We start from the raw sequence: 20,389 nt of genomic DNA, 5'->3' as shown, positions 1-20,389 counted from the left end.
GGGGGGGGGAAGTCACTCTTCTTTGTCCTTTGCTTCTCTGCTACTTTTCATTTGAGGTGAATGATGTAAAGTCGTATTAATGAAGCAGCAATCTGTGATCAGCATCTGAGAGCTCTTTATACCCTGTGCTAACAATGTTTTGATACAGTCTCCCCCTTTCCCTCCCCCAGCCGGCTTCCTTCTCTGCCTGGCGGTGTCTGCCGTGCTGCTGCCGAAGCCCTTGCTGGCAGGCTGCCCGGCAAGCAGCTCTCTTGTAGATTTCAGCCTCTCTCCAGGACTTGCCTGCCTTCAGCATAATGGGCAACATTGAAAGCAGCAAGGCGTTCGGTCGACAAGGTCAGAGTGCCTTTCATTCCTGCAATAATCAACCAGTGTAGCTCTTCCTCAGACCTGGGGAGAGAGAAGATAGAGGTCAAAAGAGCAATTACATTTCACGTTGACTCCAGGAAAGGCTTGGAACACAAAACTGAAAAGAAAACAGCATAGAGCCTCTCTCTCCCACATTCCTTTCCTGGTCATTATTATTAGAACTGTGCAGCAACCATGTCCATTATAAGCACTATAACATGAAGAACCATTTTCCTCCAGTGGATGAGATCTTTCTTCTCAGACGTTTAGTGCTGTCAGCATATTGCAAAGGAATGGTAAATGAGAAACATCATGTATATAACCAGATACAGGGAGTAAAGGCTATTAATTAAGTTTAAAATGTTAACCCTAGCCAACTGCAGAACAAGTAGTTGCACTAATTTTATCTGTAATCGGTCCTTGAATTATTGCAACTTTATTTATTTAGTATTAAGATGACAATTTAGGGAATATGATTTAGATGGAAATGTCAGTAATTTTCTTCTGCCATATTGTCATTACAAAGCTGTCTTTATTTGACCCTACAGCTGCTGGGCCTCATTACTTTAATGCCATTAATTGTAATGACCATTGTGGTATTGTAGCTCTTAATTGCTTACTGCATAGCTGAGATAATTGTGAAATGCGTCATGTTTGTTTCACAGACATCTTCTATTGCCTTCTTATATTCTTAAAGCATAGTCTGCCAAAGATTTAACCAAAAAAATCCCCATGAAACATAAAGCTGAGACAACACTTTAAGCATAGCAACCTGCAAACTCTAATGTTAATACAGTGTGATAGTAGATGTAAGTGATCCATTTACTCATTGCCCTACCCTGTCTTTATGAAAGCTGAATTAGCTTGGTGTTGACAAAGGATTAAGAGACTTGGTAGTGACATTCCTCACAGTAAACAAAACCTCCCTCATTCCACATTTCACACTGAAGGCAGCCACTTCAAGAATATTCACTTCTTTGTTTCCAGCTATAGAATGCAAGCATGGCTTTATTCCATGGTTTCCTATGAAACGAAATGTGAGTACAGTGTCTCTATCCCACAGAACACCTGGTATTATTCACTCCTCTGTTGAAAGCACTATATCACTAACGGATTGAAAAACATATTTATTTTATCAACCATGACATTTTTTTTTTTTTTTTTTTTTTTTTTTTTTTTTTTTTATTTGCAACATTATGGGAGCATGGCAAGAGGAAAAGAGCTGAAAAATTTCACTCAAGATCTTTTGAGAGAGTTCAGATCTCTGGAAGTACAATAAAGTTAATAACCATCACTTAAAAATCACATGTAAACAGAGCATTGCTCCAGTCCAGGTCCTAAAACTTAGACCTTACCAAGGCAAAACAAACAGATTCAGGGGAAGCTGAATCAACACCAAGGGGGGATTTGGTCAGATGGTAGAAGCTGTTCACAGCCTAATGAACTGTATTGCTGTAGGCCTACCAGCTCTGACCTCTCTCTGGCCATGTCAACATTTGACCTGTTAGGAGCGGTCATTTAAGACTTAATTGTGAGAGTTGGCACCATTTTGTCTTCCATTTTAGTGATATCTGCTGAAGGCAAATACTACTCAGAGGGTTGACATAAGATTTTCTAACTTTTTATTTTTATGGCTACCACTTGCTGGAGGAGTGAGTGTGAAGTGGGAGTTTTATGGTGTTTATCATCAGGAAAGATATTGCCTTAAAAGGATGTTTTGGGATGGTATTGTAATGAAAAATTCTGCTCATTTCCCTTTTCCTTAAGTACAAGTCAATTTTACTGATATATGGACAGGTCACAGGAAAGAAAGCATTTGTAAAAATGTTCCAGAGGGAATAATGATGCAATAATAATTGGCTAGATAGTCTGTGTGGAGAAAGAGGAATTAAAAGAATACATATATTAACTTTCTTGTTATTATTTTAAAAATTATGCACAATCCTGTCAGAATATGACAATATGCATCGGTTTTTCCTTTTTGAAGATATTTCCCTACCATGATGACATTTTCAAATGAAATAAACATGATACACCTTGAAAATTTGCTCTTTCAAACAGATATATTGCTTGTTCACATCTGCATTACCTGGAATAACCTTAACAAAGGAAATGCTGGATCAGTAAGTGATCTTGCTACGGTACTGTTGCCCTCATTAAATCAGATGATAAAACAAGGCCATCCTGTAGAACTAAGGATAGATTATTAAAGAGGGACTTAACTGAATGACTAAATGTTATGCACAGAGACAGATTTTATACAGAAGGGAGAAAAATACAACACTGGTAAATTGTTGTTAAGTCTGTATTACTTCTGTGTTTCCATTCCTAGTTTATTTATAAATTCACTACCAGTAGTATACAGAATTTTTGAGTCATGTCTAATTTGTAAGATGAAAGAATTCATGGAGTCCTTATGCCATAAAGCCTCATCATTTATTGAAAATCTTAGGCTGTAGGTTTAGACATCTGTAAGTTGACAGTGCTGCCAAAATCACAGTCATTCCCCATGCACAGCTAATGTTGCCCATTCCCTCTGTTGTGCTGACCTGTGACATGCTGGAAGTAGCATTTGTGAAGCAGACTAAAAGCAGCTGAGAGAACGAATCAATCTGAAACACATGGAGACACTTCCTGCTGGGCTGTCGTTCAGCTGTATCAGTTTCCTGATCCCACCTCACAACACAAGCACACAAGCACTTCTGCTGGCTCTGGCTGCAAGGTGATACCAGCCTGGAGAGGAGCAGTCAGCAGCTAAGAAGGCAGAGACTTCAGAAACGGGGAAACATAGTGTATCTCAAAGTATGGCTTTAACATTTGGACATAATTCTGTGATTTCTCTCCCCACCATTTTTCTCTATAATGGAAGCTAACATTATTGCAAATAAAATACAGCTGTAAATTAGAGAGGTATGTCTGACAATGACATTATAAATGCTCAGAGATGTATTTAAGCCTATAATTCTTTTTTTTTTTTTTTTTTTTTTTTTTTTTTTTTTTTTTAAAGTAGGGACTGTGATTCAGGTTGCTTAACTGCATACCTTAAAAGCTGTCATTTTTTGGAAAATCACATCTTACTTAAAGTCTCATGATAAAAATGAAAGCGTTGAAAGTGGTGGTCTCAGTGTGTGAAGAGAAGATGGGCAAGGCCTGGATATGGATAAGTTGCAGAGAGGTGAGATTTCTTGGCTGACATTACTCAGTGACTGTAGCAGAGATCAGGGTAGAGCTCATTTACTGGGATGAGCGTTTGGGGTGGCTGACTGATGGATGTACTTCTCCAGACAAGAAATTGTATTTGTTTACTTCCTAGTCCCTATATAGTCACTATAAGGCGTAGTTTAGAAAAGTACAGACCTCCCCAACAGCACATGGTATCGTTAAATCTGTTAAAAAATAATAAAATATTTCCTATAATAAGAAAAAAACTCTCATCAACATTGTTTAGAACAGGTAAAAACAGTTTAGAACTGTCTTTAAAATGTATGTGCTCTGTTTATGGAATGCTATGCAAACGTATGGTAATGACACATGAAAAGAAATGTTTAAAAAAATATTTGCTAAAGGAATAAGCCTGTCCGGGGAAGAGTTAGTGATGGAGCTCTTTAAATGCTCTTTAAACAGCGTTAAACATTTCAGTCCAGACTTGCCCTCATTTTGTAACATCAGCTCTTACTGATGGGAATGATTAATTTAATTTTTCTTTATTTTCTGGTACCTATCCAGACTTCTTGAAATCCTCTAAAATTTAGTAATCAGAAAATGTAACCTTTCCCAGTAAAAAAACTTTATTCATTAAATTGTTTATCATGCATTTTCCTGTTAGCAGATTCTTACAGAACACTAAAGGAGGCCTGACAATAGGATGCTAAAAAAGTCAGCAGAGTCACCCATAATCTTTAGCTCCTTCTCTTACAAACTTGCAGACCCACAAAAATAAGGACTTTGCAGCATGCCCTGAAGAGCAGTGAATGTACAGCATGGGACAAAGTCAAGTCTTTTATCATCAGAAAGCTCTTGAATTCAAACTGAATTCCTCTGAGGTTGATTGTTATCTGACTATGACAACCTGTAGAACAACTATGGTGCAAAATCCCCCTTGAGAATAATTCCACAAACATGCTTAAAATCTCTATGATAGCAGTCCCTAAATCTCCAGTGATGTCTTTCCAACAACCTCTCAATCTCCATAAACTGCCAACAAGATCTGCTTTAACACAGCTGGTCACCAGCGCTAGTTATCATTGTTGTCATTCAAAGTGATTCCCTACCTCTGATCACATAAAAAAACCTGCAGCTTCTAAGAGTACACCTCCGGAAGCACTATAATAAACAGCATATGCTCACACTGATCTATCTCTGCCATCTCTCATGCGTATTGTCGGTGGCCAAACTGCCATCAACACCATACTGACTAAAATAGAAAATGGTACAGCTTCTGCTGTCACAACATTTCTTTCAGTGTTTCAAGTCATAGCTTCATGTCATCTCATGTTTTCCTCAGCGAAACTAAAAGATAGGATAACCTGTCTGTACTACAGTTTGCAATTGCATTACATGTTTTCTGTGATGGTGAAACAAACTTAAGAAGTTCTTCCCTCCGCCTGTCTGTTCTTGGCTGCTTGTTTCTAGCTGCACACCAAAGGTTATTGGCCCTCCAGCAAGGGTGGTTCAGCAATCCTGGGGGTGGAGGGATGCTGTTTCCTAGAGCATGAAATGACGGATTAAAGAAATAAAAAAAAAAAAAAAGAGTTGGGCTTTACTATTTAAAGGACAGATCTCATGTGGAAAGCAAATTTGTCTTTAGCTTCCTTGTTGTAAAAGAAACAACACTTACATCCATGATGGAGAACCTGGAGAACTGCTGAGGGAAAGTGCCATGTAAACCTAGAAGAAACTGCATATAGGGAAAAACTGCACATTGTGTCCCAGCGTGTATTGTAAGATTTGTATTAATTAAAGGCTGCTTCATGAAAAGTAATATACAATTTAAATAAATTAATACACAAGTGGTGCATCAAGGAAAGTTGCAATTAATTTTCTCTGGTGTTTTTGTCCAACTTAATAGACAGTTATGACCTTTCAAAAATGGATTTCCACATATTGTTGCCTTCCCTAAAGAATAGCATGAAACATTTTTATGGATACTGTGGGAGCTATTATAGCTATTAGGAATTCCACAGGAATAAATGATCACCCAGGTCTGACACCATGAACTGTGGTTAAATATATTTCAGAACGGAAGATGTTAATTTTTTAGAAACAGGAGCAGTGAATCAGCAAAGTCTTGGGGAAAATTAAAAACCTGTGAAAGAGTAGGGCATATGGAGGAACAGTACTTATGCATGAGAACAGACATTTTTGTTTTTTACAAATGTAGGTATGAAAATGCTTCAGAGGAGGTAAGCAAGGACACTAAAGTCTTTCCGATGACTCTTTATATGGTTGCTGAAACTTCTGCACCTTAATTCTTCATCATGGTTCCTTAGTCAGTATTCTTTACTCCCAAATTAAATCCCTCTGAAGACTTTCTAAAATCCAGGAATAATAACTCTTTTTTTTAATGTGCAAGGGCCAGGGGTAACTCTCAGTGTGTTTCCTTAAGTGTGACTTGGATGTCAGGCAAGAGAATCCTGCTGTCCATAGGATCCTGAGCTTCCCAGAATGTAAAGGGGAGATTTACTTAGGTACAACGAACATTAAACTTAGGTATAAATAACACAATGGTAAAATTCTATAAATACTAATATATTTTATTTTACTGTTTATTTATAGTTCATATTTCACTATTACTATATTTATAAAGGTTTAGTATTTAATTATTTCAATTATTATTTTACTGTATATGAATATATAAATAAATTAACTAAATTAGTAAAATATTTGGGTTTCTTTGCTTCTGAAGACATCCTCTGGAGAAAGTCACAGTGGTTCTTGGAGGCATTTCTTAAGATGAAAAATAATGCAGTAGGATTTTTGTGCTGATTTGTTTCTTTTTTTTTTTTTTCAATAAAATGTCCAGAATTGAGTTTTTGTTCCATGTTGCCATTTACAATACTGTTAGTGAAACGTTTTATACAACAAGCAATTGAAACAGCAATTAATGACTGAGTGTATCTGACATCTTCAAATCTCCTATGCTTTGCTCATGAGGAAAAGTAGAATTGAAAGGACACCTAATAATGTGCAACAAAGCTTGGCCTGTCATGGCATCATTTCCTCTCCTACTGGCTGCAACGACAGTCTTGTGTGCTAAACCAATGATGTATACTATTCAATCTAAGAACCTGCAGTTGTGATTTTCCTCTATTTTCAATATATAAGGCACACAAAGACATGTAAAGAAACTTCAGAATAATTTCTTCAGGTGAGTTTTAACAATCATTGAGTTCAAATGTATTTGTTCAGTTTCCTTCAACAATTTTCTTGTAACTTTTGATAAAATTGAGTCATTATCCAGAGTAGGTGGTATAATTTTGGTTACAATCCACATTTGCTCTTTTGCTTAATAAACAGATGTAAGCCTCATTTTATCAATGTCAGTCCTGCTTCAACAGTGGAATCACAAGTGGCCTCATCATTTTTCACAAACATTTTTATTGCTTTTCTGATCCTGTTAGCTCCTTTCTTACTGTTTTTAGCTTTTTGGACTTTTACAGCTTTGCTTTTATGTATTTCCTTCACTCTTCTACTTTTGTCATCCTTTCTTTTTGAGTAAATGTCTTCTGATGCTCCCTGGTACTCTCATCAGTTTGCAATTAACTTTGCCTGCTTATATTTCTCCCGTTTAAAGTTAGTATTTCATGTACTCACCTAGTGCCACAGTCTTCTAACTGCCTTTGGGGACTAATACAACAAGAATTGTCAAATTAATCATGTCTATCGTTGGCCCTTTCCACATCCATATGAACAGCACCTGAGGCAGGAATCAGCACACAGTTTAGACAAACTACTCTATTTCTATGATTCTGCTAATCCTGTATTATTTTGTTTGAAATAAAATAGCTTCAACAAAAAGACTCATGAGTGTCTCAGACCCTGAATGCCCTATCATTTGGTAATTTTGGTGGGGAAAATAAGAGGGAGGAGATGGTTTTGTTTCCCTCTGGCTGGAGAAACACCTGATGAGATGACTTTCTATGCAAGTTTTATACTTTCTAGATGTATTGAAAGAGAGAGAAATGATCCTCAAATGAAAGATTTCAGATAGCCTTCTGCGGGAAGAGATTTCAGCCTGGAGATACAGAACAAGGCTGCAGTGCCCGTTGGCCTGCTAGGATATAGTAACTTCAGTGCTCCTTGTGCTGGCTATGCTGAACCCTGTTGGGATGTACCTAAGTCCCACCAAGCTCTCCATAGGAATACCATGGAACCCACTCAGGGATTCCTCTCAAGGACCCTAGGTAATTTAAAAGTTGTTTGCTGTTTCTAGAGTTGTTTGGAAAACCTGGCCCTAAGTAAGTAATGTGAGAACAGAGGTATCATGATAAAAATTTGGAAAAGCACTTGAATTACAGTGTGTACCTTTAGAAAACTATTTTCTCTACATTCCTTATCAAATTAGCAAAGAAAAATAGGTTCTGCCTGGGGAAGCAGGTACTTAAACAGACTGACTCAACCACTGCAGTCTGACATCCTGGTTTAGGCACTTTTTGTAGAAATACATATATAGGGAATATTGTCCTTGAACTCTGCCAGTTTCTGGTGTCACTTTGCTGATATTTGACATGCTGATCTTAGTGTAGTAGTCATAGTCTGAAAAAGTATTTAATTTAGGTAGTATGTTGCTTTCCTAAAACAGCTGTAGCTGCAGTAGCACAGAACTAGGAGACAAGTTATCTTTGATATTAGAAGAACTATGTTCTCTCCTACAACTTTTTAAAAATAATTCCATGTAAGTATATCCAGATAGAGGTGAACACTGCTGACAGAAAGAAGAAAGGAAGGCCTAATGTTAATAATTTCCTAACAACTGTTATTGGGTAAATCACTGTATTGAGCATATTATATACATTTGCTATACGTTGTTCGTGCTGAAAATCAAACAGGGATTCTCATGTTATATGTGTAAATTGAGTCTTCAGTCATGTTATTGGTTAGTTAGGTGAGTGATTTACCATTTGCATTTGCAAGGACTTAGGGAATGTTGAAGGTGTGTTTTCACATAAAATTATGTCTAGCTAGATATATTTATAGAGATGAGAACCTATCCTGGAGGATAATGATACATTAATTTTCTATTTTTGGTGCTCTTTGGATGAAATCTTCAAGAAGAAAACTGTGAATAAAGATTCAAATTTTGTCACAAATTTAGTGAGAAAATTATATTTTGCTTTGCAGAATTTTGGAATCATGATGAAAGGCCTAAAATAATTTGTGATAACAGACATCTGTAATAAATATTATCCAAATTCAAGGGAATTCTATATAACTTCCCTCAAGTTTCAGCTTATTATTAATTCAACCATTTGAATGCTAGACAAAAACTAGCATTGTCCAGATGACCTGGTGTGAAAGGATCAATGGAGAAAACAAGAAGGGATGATGTTTCCTGCACAGATAGCTGAAAAAACACAGTAAGGAAAGAGATGAACAGATGGAGGAAGCAGCAAAGAACAAAGCCAAAACAGCAAGTAAACAACAAAAAAAAGCAAACAAGCAATGTCCGTGAGGCAGATTAGAGTCCAGTCTTCAAGAATGCTTCTGAAAACATGTACAGAATAAGCTCTGCAAACCATTTTTGTCTTGGCTGTTCTGTAAACACAGCTCTGTGGAGTCACAGGCTCTTTCTTAATTGTGGCTACTTGCAACAGATTCACTGTGTCTTATTTTTGAGTCATGCAAAAGCAAAAATGTGCATGATAAGCAAAATTAACATCTGTGATACAGCAAGCAACTGTTCCTCTATGAGTCCTGGGGTTAACCACAGAGTAGTAATAAAACCAGAGTAGTAGTATAACAGTTACGCAGCTAGAGTTGTATAACAAACAAAATTGGTTATCACTGACATTTCAGGCTTGAATTTGAAAGGTCAAATGTGCAATCATGCAGAGGAACCTTGCATGCAGTAGCTCGACTAACTGTTCCTGAGCTACCATAACTAAGAGTGGATTGGTCTTTGTGCATGCAGTTGTCTCCTGACAATTGCATAACTCCCCACCAGCAAATATCAAATTCACATGCTCAGCCTTTTTTACTGAACATGTGTGCTTACATATGCAGTGTATTTCTAACTTTTGAAAACAAAGTGCTCAACCTGTATTTGATGACTGAAGTTCTTGTCCAGGAAGTGGCAGGAATGAGAAACCTGGGCTGTCAGCTGCTCACTTGTGATTACAGGCAACAGCAGAGCACTGAGTCCCACCTCTCATGCATATGACCAGCCTCAAAACACTTTGCTTCAGCAAGTCTTTCATATAGAACAACAAAGGGAGAATGAGTTACAGGAAAAGGGTGAGGGAGATCAAAGTCATCTCTAGTCTCCACCATTTCAAGGAATTTATATGGAATTCTGTGGGAACACAAAGCAACAGGACAGTTATTGTTACTGATTAAGAGAATGAATTGGTTCAAAATTATAGAAGCTCAGATACTACAAGCAATAGACTTGCTACGTAATAAAAGCCCCAGCACTACTCAAGGTTTCACAGTTTTTTCTGGCTCTCACTGCAGGTTTATCCACTAGTATTCAATCGTATGCAGTCACAATGCCTAGGGGTATTCTGATGATGTTCTGAGAGTTATCTTTGCAAAGAAAACATAACTATTTTCTAGCGACAACTTGTTAATATGGGGTCTCTCTCCATGTCTCCTACTGAGGGTTTCAGCTGAAAACTGAAAATGCTCAGCTGTTTGTAAAATGATTATACTAGTTCCTCAAAATCTTTGTGTGTAAACTTAAAAGAACAAGCAGAGCAGCTGATTTGGATGCCTACCAAATGTATGTACACACCTGGAGATACATGCAAGTTCTGCATTTGTAAGCCTAACTAGCCAGTCTGCAAGTTCCTGCTTGCACAGGTGTGTGTGAGTGTTCACATGCCTCACCAGACTAAATCTGCTAGCCAAAACATACAACAAAGATGTTAAGAGAACCTGTGTTAAAACAGCTTTGTAGTCCTCAAGTAGTACACCAGAGACTTGACAGGGGCCTGAAAGGGTACGTGAAAGGGAGGCTAGCTGTGGATCGCTTGAGCATACAACTGCACTGAGGGTCATGAGGCAGAATTTGGCAGGTGAAATAGGGCTATGAGCTCCAAAAGGCAGTTGAACAAGGGGCACTGTGACTCTGTCTACCTTGATGACATGAATCTGTTTTGCCTGCATGTGTGCCATGCAATCCAGTGTAATCCTCAGACCCAGAGAATTTAATGGGGTTTGCTTGTAATTCCGAACCAGAAGTCAAGCAACAGTGACCTCCGTAAGTACAGCAGGCCTGCCAAGGGCGCTGGTCTGGTTTTGCTTGCAAAGGAAGGAATATGCAGAGATAATTCACAACTATCTCTTCGTAAAGCAGAGCTTAGCTGACCCAAAGGCATAGCTAAAAAAAAAGTTAAATACTAGAATCTGCTTAGCTTTGTCATATTTTTGCCTTGCAAGCATTATTCTGAGGTTATGCAAAATTATTGCGTCAAACCCACACCACCACCACCATCCCCCCTGGATCTAAAGTTTTACTGTTACATTTGTGAAGAAAGTCTCATGTGTTGTTTTGTGAAAAAACGAATCTCAGTTCACAGCCATATGATTAAAACAACCTCTTTCCTCTCCCCTAAAAAAGTAAAATCACATCAGCTCACTTAAAAAAGCAACAGTCAAATCTGGGGTTTGCTATGGTATATAAAGCCAGTTAGCACCATTAACCATTTCCTGGAATAATCAACTTATGCAGCAGCAGGGTGAGTAAATGAGTGAAAGACCTCAAAGGATTTTTTTACTTCTTTTATCCAAAGCCTCCTGTAGAAGTGTATAAGAAACAGTTCCAGGGACAGTTCAGCGAGCACAAAACCAGAAGAAACCAGGAGAAGGGGGAGACCAATCAGACATAAAAGAGAGCAGACAAACATCAAATGCACAAAACATAATTTGGCAGTTTTCTATGAAGGTTTGTCTTTAGACTGTGTGACAGTAGTTATTTTTTATTATTGTTATTGGCCTTGAAATTTTTTTCAGCTTCCATGATGAGGGCAAAATGTTGCTATTTCCCTGGCTGCAGTTTTGAGAAATGTGCAATAAGGGCTTGCTGCTCTTTTTTTTTTTTTTTTTTTTTTTTTTTTTTCTCTTCCCACTTCTGAGGATGTCATTGCTAAAGGCCTGATTCTGTATGGTGCTGGGTGACCTCCACTCCCATTGAGGCAGCTAAGCACTGAGCAACATTCACAATGGGCCTTTTTTTTTCTAAAAGGTAGGAAAAAAATAGTAAACCCAATAGCTATTAAACTAAAAAGATGAGAGAAGAAAGCAGAGAAAGTCTCAGTAGCTACGATGTATAGACCTGCTGTAATGCCAAACGCTTTATCTTAAGAGTCGCCTTGGCTTAACTTTCATGTCAGGACTGACTCTGAACTGTGCTCAGACAACTTTGCCCACCAGTGCACAGGCTGCTTCAGAGAAGGAGCCGTTCCTTCACCCCAGCTTCATCTTTTACCATGCTGTGCCACTGTGCAACATCAAGAGGTGCTGATTCCAGTAAAGGTCATGTTGTTAATGGGGGGGAAAAAAAGAAAAGTGCTCTCTCTTCAAAAACTGCATATTAAACCTGTGATGTTTAATCTGATTCTGTTGAACTTGGGCTGTCATGGGCAGTCCAAAACTCCATAGAGTGAGGGATTTAATGCCATTAGGAGATAATTAATAACAATCTAATCTCTACCCCAACACCTCTGCAAAGTACAAGAGCCAGGACATAACTGGCTTGAGTGCCAAATCCCTGCAGTGCAGTTGCTGCCAAGCCAGCGTGTTACAGTAAGAAAAATGGATGCTGAAAGGTTTATGTCAAATAAGGAGGTGTAAGGGTACTCACAGCTGAAATAAAACAAAACCAAAAAAGGCCTTTGAAAAGACAAATAGCTACATGGGAAGATCCCTCATTATCTGTTTAAATCTTGTTTCTTGCTGAAGGAAAGGATAGCTAGGTGCCTGGGCAGCCTCTCAGCTGGAGCAGGAGTAGGTGTGGTAAAGCACCCTGGAAATCTCCAGTGCCACGGCTGATTTACGTCTGCTGAGGATTCAACATGTCTTTTGAATAGCTGACCAGTACACAGGAGCTCCATAAATTTACCTAAATCTCACAAATTACGGTATTTAAATCATTCAAAAATTACTCTTCAGCCAGCTGAATTATCTAATTTATGTACAGAAGTTAAAACCATAGCAAACCTATGAAGCTCTTCTCAGCAGGCTGGTTAGACTAAATCTACTCCCTGTAAATGTAAAGTAGCAGATATGTTTGTTGTGCAAGTAACAAGACCCCTAACTGTTTAGCTGTAGGAGCAAACTCAATTAAGACAGGTGATCATCTTTTGAAAGATAGTAATTAATCTCTATTTGAAGAATATTATCGTTGTTCTACAGCTGTCAGGGAGAACAAGGTTAACAAATATTCCATGATGAATATTTGAAAGCTTTAGTCAGATCCTTACATTTAAGCTTGTCTAAACCACACTCAAAAACAAGGAAACAATGTCAAATTTGTACACAGACTTACCTAATAGCCTTTATCTGAAAAAGCGGTTTATGCTTTATACAGTGTCTACCTTTACTTAAACAATTTCTCTTTTGCTCTGTAATGAAGGCAATCTTCTAGCATTAATCACATGAGAGATATTAGTCCCAAAGACTGATTTTATCTAAAGAAGTTATCATAGAATCCTAGAATAAGAGGTTGGAAGTTACTTCAAGGATCATCAGGTCCAATTTTTCCTTGCAAAAGCATGGTGTATAAAAGATGGCACAGCATCCTATCCAGCAGAATTGTAAAAGTGTCTAGTGTTGGGGAATCTGCCACTTCCCTGGGAGATTATTCCAATGGCTGATTGTTCTTGTGAAAATTTTTCCTTCTGTGTCCAATTGAATTCTCCCCAGGAATAACTTATACCCATTACCCCTCGTCTTTTCTGTGTGACTCCTTGTTACAAAGGGAGTCTCCATCTTCTCTTTAGCCACCTTTAAATACCGGAACTTGGTGATAAGGTCTCTCTTAAGCCTTCTTTTCTCAAGGCTGAACAAACTTTATTCGCTCAGCCTTTCTTCATACAGCAGGCTTCCCAGTCCTTTGATCATTTGTGGTCCTTCTCTGGACCCTCTCCAGCCTGTCCAAATCTTTTTTTGTATAGCAGGGACCAAACACAGTATTCCATGAGTGTCTGGACAAGTGCTGAGTAGTGTGTGATAAGGACTTCTTCATCTCTGCAGGTGATGCCCTTGTTTATGCAACTCACTTTGCTGCTGCAGCACACTGTTCACTCACATTGACCTTGTCCACCATGACCCCCAAGTCCCTTTCCACAGAGCTGTTCCCCAGTTAGGACATTCAAAACATACAGAGATGTGATGCAAACCATATGATAATCAGCTTTTATTACTAATTGCCTGTGAATTGTCAGTTGACTGTGTTTGGATATAAAAGTTTTGAGTGCATTCTATATTGAAAGTGTGCTTATAAAATGTTTTCTATTCTCCATAACTTTCAAGTAAACTGTCACCTTCAATGACATTGCATAAAACTGAATAAAAGTGCATATTTTCTATCCTTGAAATAATATTAGCAGCATAGATAAAAAAGAGTAAGGGCTCCATATCATATACAGATTCACAGAGCTCCTACTCTCAAGAAAAAAGGAAAATGTTTCCGGGATTTCATGAAGAAATAATCTATATAAATTTTTTTAGGGAAATGATTCTTGTAGTGTCTTTCTGGGTGTCTTTTGTTACATACAGGATAGCTATCTGGATAACAAAAAAGAAGCTACTTATCTATGCACATAAGTTACTCATATGTATGGCAATGCATATGTGTATGTATATGTGTATGTGTATATATATATATACATATATACACATATACATACACATATGCATGTATATATACATATATATTTATATACACATATACATACACATATGCATGTATATACACATATATATTTATACAGCCATATCCATATCTGAAGACATGATGTTTATTTAATCCTAAGACCTTTGATTTTAGGAATATAATTTTTAGGAATATTTCACAATGGAAATGTAGAACAAATACATCAAGATTGTATGTTTCTTATACTGGTGAAATTCCTATGCAGTTGTTCTGTGATCAAATGCTCTCAACTGGCTATATCATGCAGCAGATTTTTTTTACTTCTGTGAAAATGATTTTGAGACTACTTAAGCATAAAGATATAATTTTAAACACACATTATAAATTGAGGGTTTGCACTTGAAATTTAAAGAAGATCCTTGATACATTGGTGCCACTTGATCCATGAAGTTGTAACTCTTCTGTTTGTCTCAGGACCATGATGTAGGTAACATGTTTTTAGTGATGGCAACTGACTTCCTGGTTAGCCCTGTTGCCAGCTGTTTCAACAGCTTTGCAGTTGCCATTTGGTTTGAGAATTAGGGCTGCTGAAAGTGTGCCAAGGCCACCTTGTGCTTTGTGACTGTTTTCCTCTGACTCCTCTTTGATTGACAGTTCTATTACAGATATCTTGTGGAATTGCTAGAAAGATTATGGACATGAGCAAGAATATAGTACCTGTGGCACAGGTACACCCATGTATCAAGGATCAAGCCTGTAATGTAAAAGGTACATGAAATAACACTGGCTGCATTTAATTTGCATTTCCAGTCAAGTCAAGGCTCCATATCTCACAGAAAAAAATGAGAACTGTAATATGTCATGTCAAAAATTATGCCAGACTTGTCCAACCTATAGTTTACAAACTATTTTGTACAGCAAACCAGTTAAGTTTGGTTGCTAGGCAAATGTAGTTACAGTCCAAATCAGGAGAGGAAAATGGGACTGAGCCAGCCAGGACTGTAGCAGGTGATGTGGGACACTGCCCAGAACTTATGAATTACACATGTGGTTTAGAGGATATTCATAGCCAACCTGCTGTAATAGGATGCAGCAGACCTACAAGGTCAGTGACTACAAATAACACCCATCCTGCCAAGGCAGGCATAGTGAGGCACTCACCATGCATGCAGAGTAGCTCTAACCTATTAGAAGTGTGTTCTAAACAGACAAGATGACAAAGGAGAGTTTTGGCCAGGTGAAACACTGCAAGAGTTTTGCAAATTTGAACCCCATGATAACTCAAGCATATACTTGAAATGTCAGGACATTAAATGGGTACACAGTTCATTGTCTTAAGTGTTCATACCCCCATGCACCATAGAGTAACATATTAGTGAGTGTCTAGAAAGGGAAAGAGAACTTGTTAACCAGCATTTTCCATTTCCATACTGTCTAATTTTTTTGTCAGTTACTGCTATAGTATTTGGCAGTGAGAATGCAATTCTTTTTTCAAGTACTTTGGTCCATGCCATAGTAATGGTTAACAAATGAGACAACAAGAACAAATAAATGCTACACTAACATTGGGCTTGACTTCATCTCTACCCCATTATCCCTCCAAAATCTGTTAACTTGTTAGCTTTCAGTACAAGAAAATTCTGAAAATTACGGCAGCCTCAATTCTCTCAGGCACTTTAGCCCTCATGCATAGTAGCATTTTTTTTCTTTAGAAGTTCATAAACAAAGCTGTAAAGCTGACTTCTAGTGTCATAAAACACAGACAAGGGAATGAACGACCAATGAGAGATGGGTGTTTCTCCACAAGGGGAAATGTCTCTTTCAAAGCTACGTAAGACTGACAGTGATCAAGAGTTGCTGCCATGAGTTGTGATGGAGTAGAGTTCCAGAGTAACTCGGCAGGAACAGATCTTCAGCCACACAAAGCACACACTTTATGAATTTATCTAGCTGTGCCCTTACTGTCTCTACAATCCTGTTCTGAACCACATTTGTGGCAGCCTGTCTGATGAAGGAACAGCAGAAAACTTGAAGAAACTGTGTTATAAGGACTGTCCATAAACCCAGATGTCCTGTGGCATTCATGCAAAAGCAGGAGTTCCAGTTTGACTCAGATGCAGCAGGATGATGTTATCAAGCTGGTGGTCTGAGCTCACTCAGTGAGGACACATTTAATGATGAGTCTGTTCCTCGTGGCCCCCTTCTTCTCCCAGTGATTCCAGTTCTAGAAATAGCTACTACTATTAGATCCAAGCTGGATTTGGACCCATGGTGGGGATAATACGTATTCTGGATTACTGATTGCAGATAAGAAAGATAAACTGAAGAATGTGTAGGTTTATGAACAGTTGGGTATATGCTATTCACAAATACATTTATGCTGTAATTAAAGAGGTTGCTATTTGTCAGCACAGTGAAATTCTGGAAGGTGCATGGAAAAAGCAAGAGGAAAAAAATCTTACCATTTTCAAGCAAGTCCTCCATTAATTTATGAAAATGGTAACAGGAAAGTAGAACTGATGACACAGAAATAATCACATTCCCTCTGATCTTGTCCCAGAATATTAAAATTCAGTGAATGTCAACCTATAAACCTTCTCAAGCAATTAGTAATTCAGTGTATTTTGTGAGATAGAGAAATAAAATAAATAACATCTGCAAAATTCAAACAGATATTCGAATAAGACTCTTCATGGGTGAATCTGAAACTGGCATGTTTTTGCACACTTGTAAATTCTTTATCCTTTGCATAACTATGGATTGCACATGACAAGTTATCTTCTCTCATTTCATTGTACTTCCTGTACAATTTGCTTCTGCATTGTGGTAGGTTGACTGTGGCTGGCAGGTAAGTCCCCACCAGCTGAATGGGGGAAGGAATCAGAAGAGCAAAAGTGAGAAAAACTTATGTGTTGAGATAAAGACAGTTTAATAAATGAAGGCAAGAAAAGAGAAAATCTGAAGTGATGTAAAGACAATCACTCACCACCTCCCACCAGGAGAATGATGTCCAGCCAGTCTCCAATCAATGGCTACTTTGGGAACCACCCATCTGACACCCCATTCAGTTTTATTGCTGACCATAGCATTATATGTTATTGAAAACCCCTTTGGCCCATTGGGGTCAACTGTTCTGGCTGTGTCCCCGCTCAGGCTCTTGCCCACTCTCAACCTACTCTCTGGGGCAGGACAGAGTGAGAGACAGAGATGGCCTTAACAGTATGCAAGCACTGCTCAACAATAGCCAAAACATCCAAACCACTGGGGTTATCAACATGTTTTTGGTCACAAATCTAAAACACAGCACCACAGTGCAATGAAGGAAGTTAACTCCATCACAGCCAGGCCCAGTACGCATATCGACTTACATATTAGTATTGAGAAAATATAGCTGAGTCAATAACTTTTTCTTCTGAATAGCACTGGCTAGTGGGTGATGATACAGGAGATGGTGCCTCCAAGTTATTTTCAACTATCGCTTGAATACCAGGCAGTGTTCCAGGACATCAGAGTTTTGCTTGCACTGGTGAGAGAAGTTAGTAGTCCACATAATTAGTACCATTTAAAATCCTGTAGAGTATAGATAGAATGTATTTTGTGGCAGGATGATATTTTCAGTCCACAGATTCAATGGAACATAAATATTTGTGCTGCAGATTTTTTTTTTCTTGATACTTCAGAACATTCTAGGGATATATTATACATTAGTGTGTAAGATCAAAATATTAGGAAAGAGCAGCCTACGTACTGCACCACACAGAAGCGAACTGAACCAAATTTCATACTATCTCTGGATTATTTATTTATGGGAGTACTCATATGGGTTTTATCTGTTGTTTGGACTTCTTATGACACATAAGACACTTTCTCATTAAATGGATTTTCCAACAGCATGAACTCTCAACACTCATTTCTACAGGAAAGTAAATTTTCTGAAGTGTTCGTTGTTCACACTCACTCACAGAAGTGGCATTTTGAGGCATCAAAAGCTAGAAGAGGTCATCTGTGTATAATGGGATCATACATAAGTAAAATAATTTTCTGTTTGGCTTCCTTTTTTCTTTATCCAATAAAGCTATCTTCTCTACTGTCATCTACCAGTTCTGATGTTTATATTCCTGATTTTACAGTCCAGAATGCTGAAACAGAAAGAGACCCATTTTGTGTATATTTAGGGAAGTTTACAGCATTCCTTATCAATCTAGGTCTCATTAAACAAGAATGGTTGGAGAAGTCTGGCCAGCACTATCCCAAACTAAATCCATGCAAGTCCCTTATAAAAAAGGCCATAGCTAGTTCAAGGAATAACACTCTGTAACTCACCCTCTACACAGCCACTGGAACCTGGTTATAGGCCAATAAATAAGACCTCTTAAACACTGAGAGTCTGTACTTCTTTAGATTAAATAAAACACTAGAAATAATGAAAAATTAAACTAATATGCCAATATTGACATGAAATATCATCAGCCCTGGCTAAAATAAATTCCTCCTTCATGTATTTTATTTTATTGACATGCCTTTCTCTTGCTCTCATCTCCAAACTGCCTGTGGTCTTCGTAGACACCAATGAGATTAGCATCAGATAGCACCTGGGAGACCAGAAAGATTAGTGTCTTCATTTTTCAGACGAGAAAATGGAGCCATATCTTGCAGAAGTGGTTTCTTCAGATCACAGAGGACTCAAGAAGCTGAGCAGAAGTTGATCACCATGACAATATGAGTTGAATTTCAGGTGTTCTACTTCTCATCTCAATGCCTTCATTTTAATATTCTCTTTTTTAGCGGTGGTTGACACAGTGAATATAAATTGATTTGACTCAACATACCTGTACCTAATAGAGCTATTAACAGCATTTGAGATCAATGAAGAAAAAAATATGCTGATTGAAAGGGAAGAAAAAAAGTAGAAGAAAGCAATATAAGCTGTATTTTAAAACTATTAAGCATGTAGTGTAAATATGAATATTTATATTCTTTTGTTTAGTGTTCCAATCTACAATTTTGTAGTTCCACATTGCTCAAATAGGAATTGAGCAGACTCTTAATCTCTATTTACCTGTTTTCAAATATCCATTACATTACATTTATCATGATGCTTACATGTTCTTTCTCTATTTTTGTGGTAAATTTAAATCTTAATTATTCTGTGCTACTGTGAATTTTTTTTACTGTGGACTATACTTTTTTTCACATGATGAAAGGAAAATAAAGACCTAAAATCGGATGTATGTGTATGTAAGACCTAATCAATAGCTATAGTCAAAAAAGTTCCTCTGGCCTTATAAAATGCTGTGGGTTCAGATGCTGCCTATGAAAGAGAGAATTTAAAATGACCCAGGATTATTTAGATGAGGAGAAAGACAATTAAATTATAATTTAGTGTTAACAATTTTACTTACGACAGACAAGCTTCATTCCATGTCATCCAGCAAATACAGTAATCCAGGCAAATTATTCATTAGGAATGAATCAATGCAGTTGTTGAGAGGCAAGATTTAAATGGCCAGTTGGTTTAAAGAAGGATTCTGTGAAAGGAGTTGGTCAACTGCCATAAGCTGTTTGCAATGACAAATTGCTTACAATGAATTGTTTAGAGAGAAAACACTACTTTTTGTTTATGAAACAAATCTGCATGCCAGTCAGTTGAGTTTGAGTATGAAGGATGTTTGATGTAAGGTCATGAATGCAACATCGGTTTGCTTTTCTTAGTATGTGCTGTTTATTTCTCTTGAAGCTGTAACTACTAAATAGCAGTAGAAAGTAGTTAGCAACGTTAGCAACTCCAGAATTGGGTCCATTATTGTAACAGAGAAAGGCTGCCTAGCAGTCTTTTCATACCCATCTCTTTTCTTTATTGTCAGTCCTTCTGTATTGAAGGGATAATCTGAAAATATCTGTGTGGAACGACTTGTGGACATTTTCAGGAATTCTAATGCTTGAGCTGGATCATTTAAATTCAGTAACCTATCTTCCACAGCTGCAAAGCTTCTCTGAGTGTTTCAT

Source organism: Athene cunicularia (genome assembly GCF_003259725.1).
Source record: "Athene cunicularia isolate RWA chromosome Z unlocalized genomic scaffold, athCun1 chrZ_part1, whole genome shotgun sequence".
In the NCBI taxonomy this organism is placed as follows: domain Eukaryota; kingdom Metazoa; phylum Chordata; class Aves; order Strigiformes; family Strigidae; genus Athene; species Athene cunicularia.
This window is presented reverse-complemented; position numbering follows the sequence as displayed.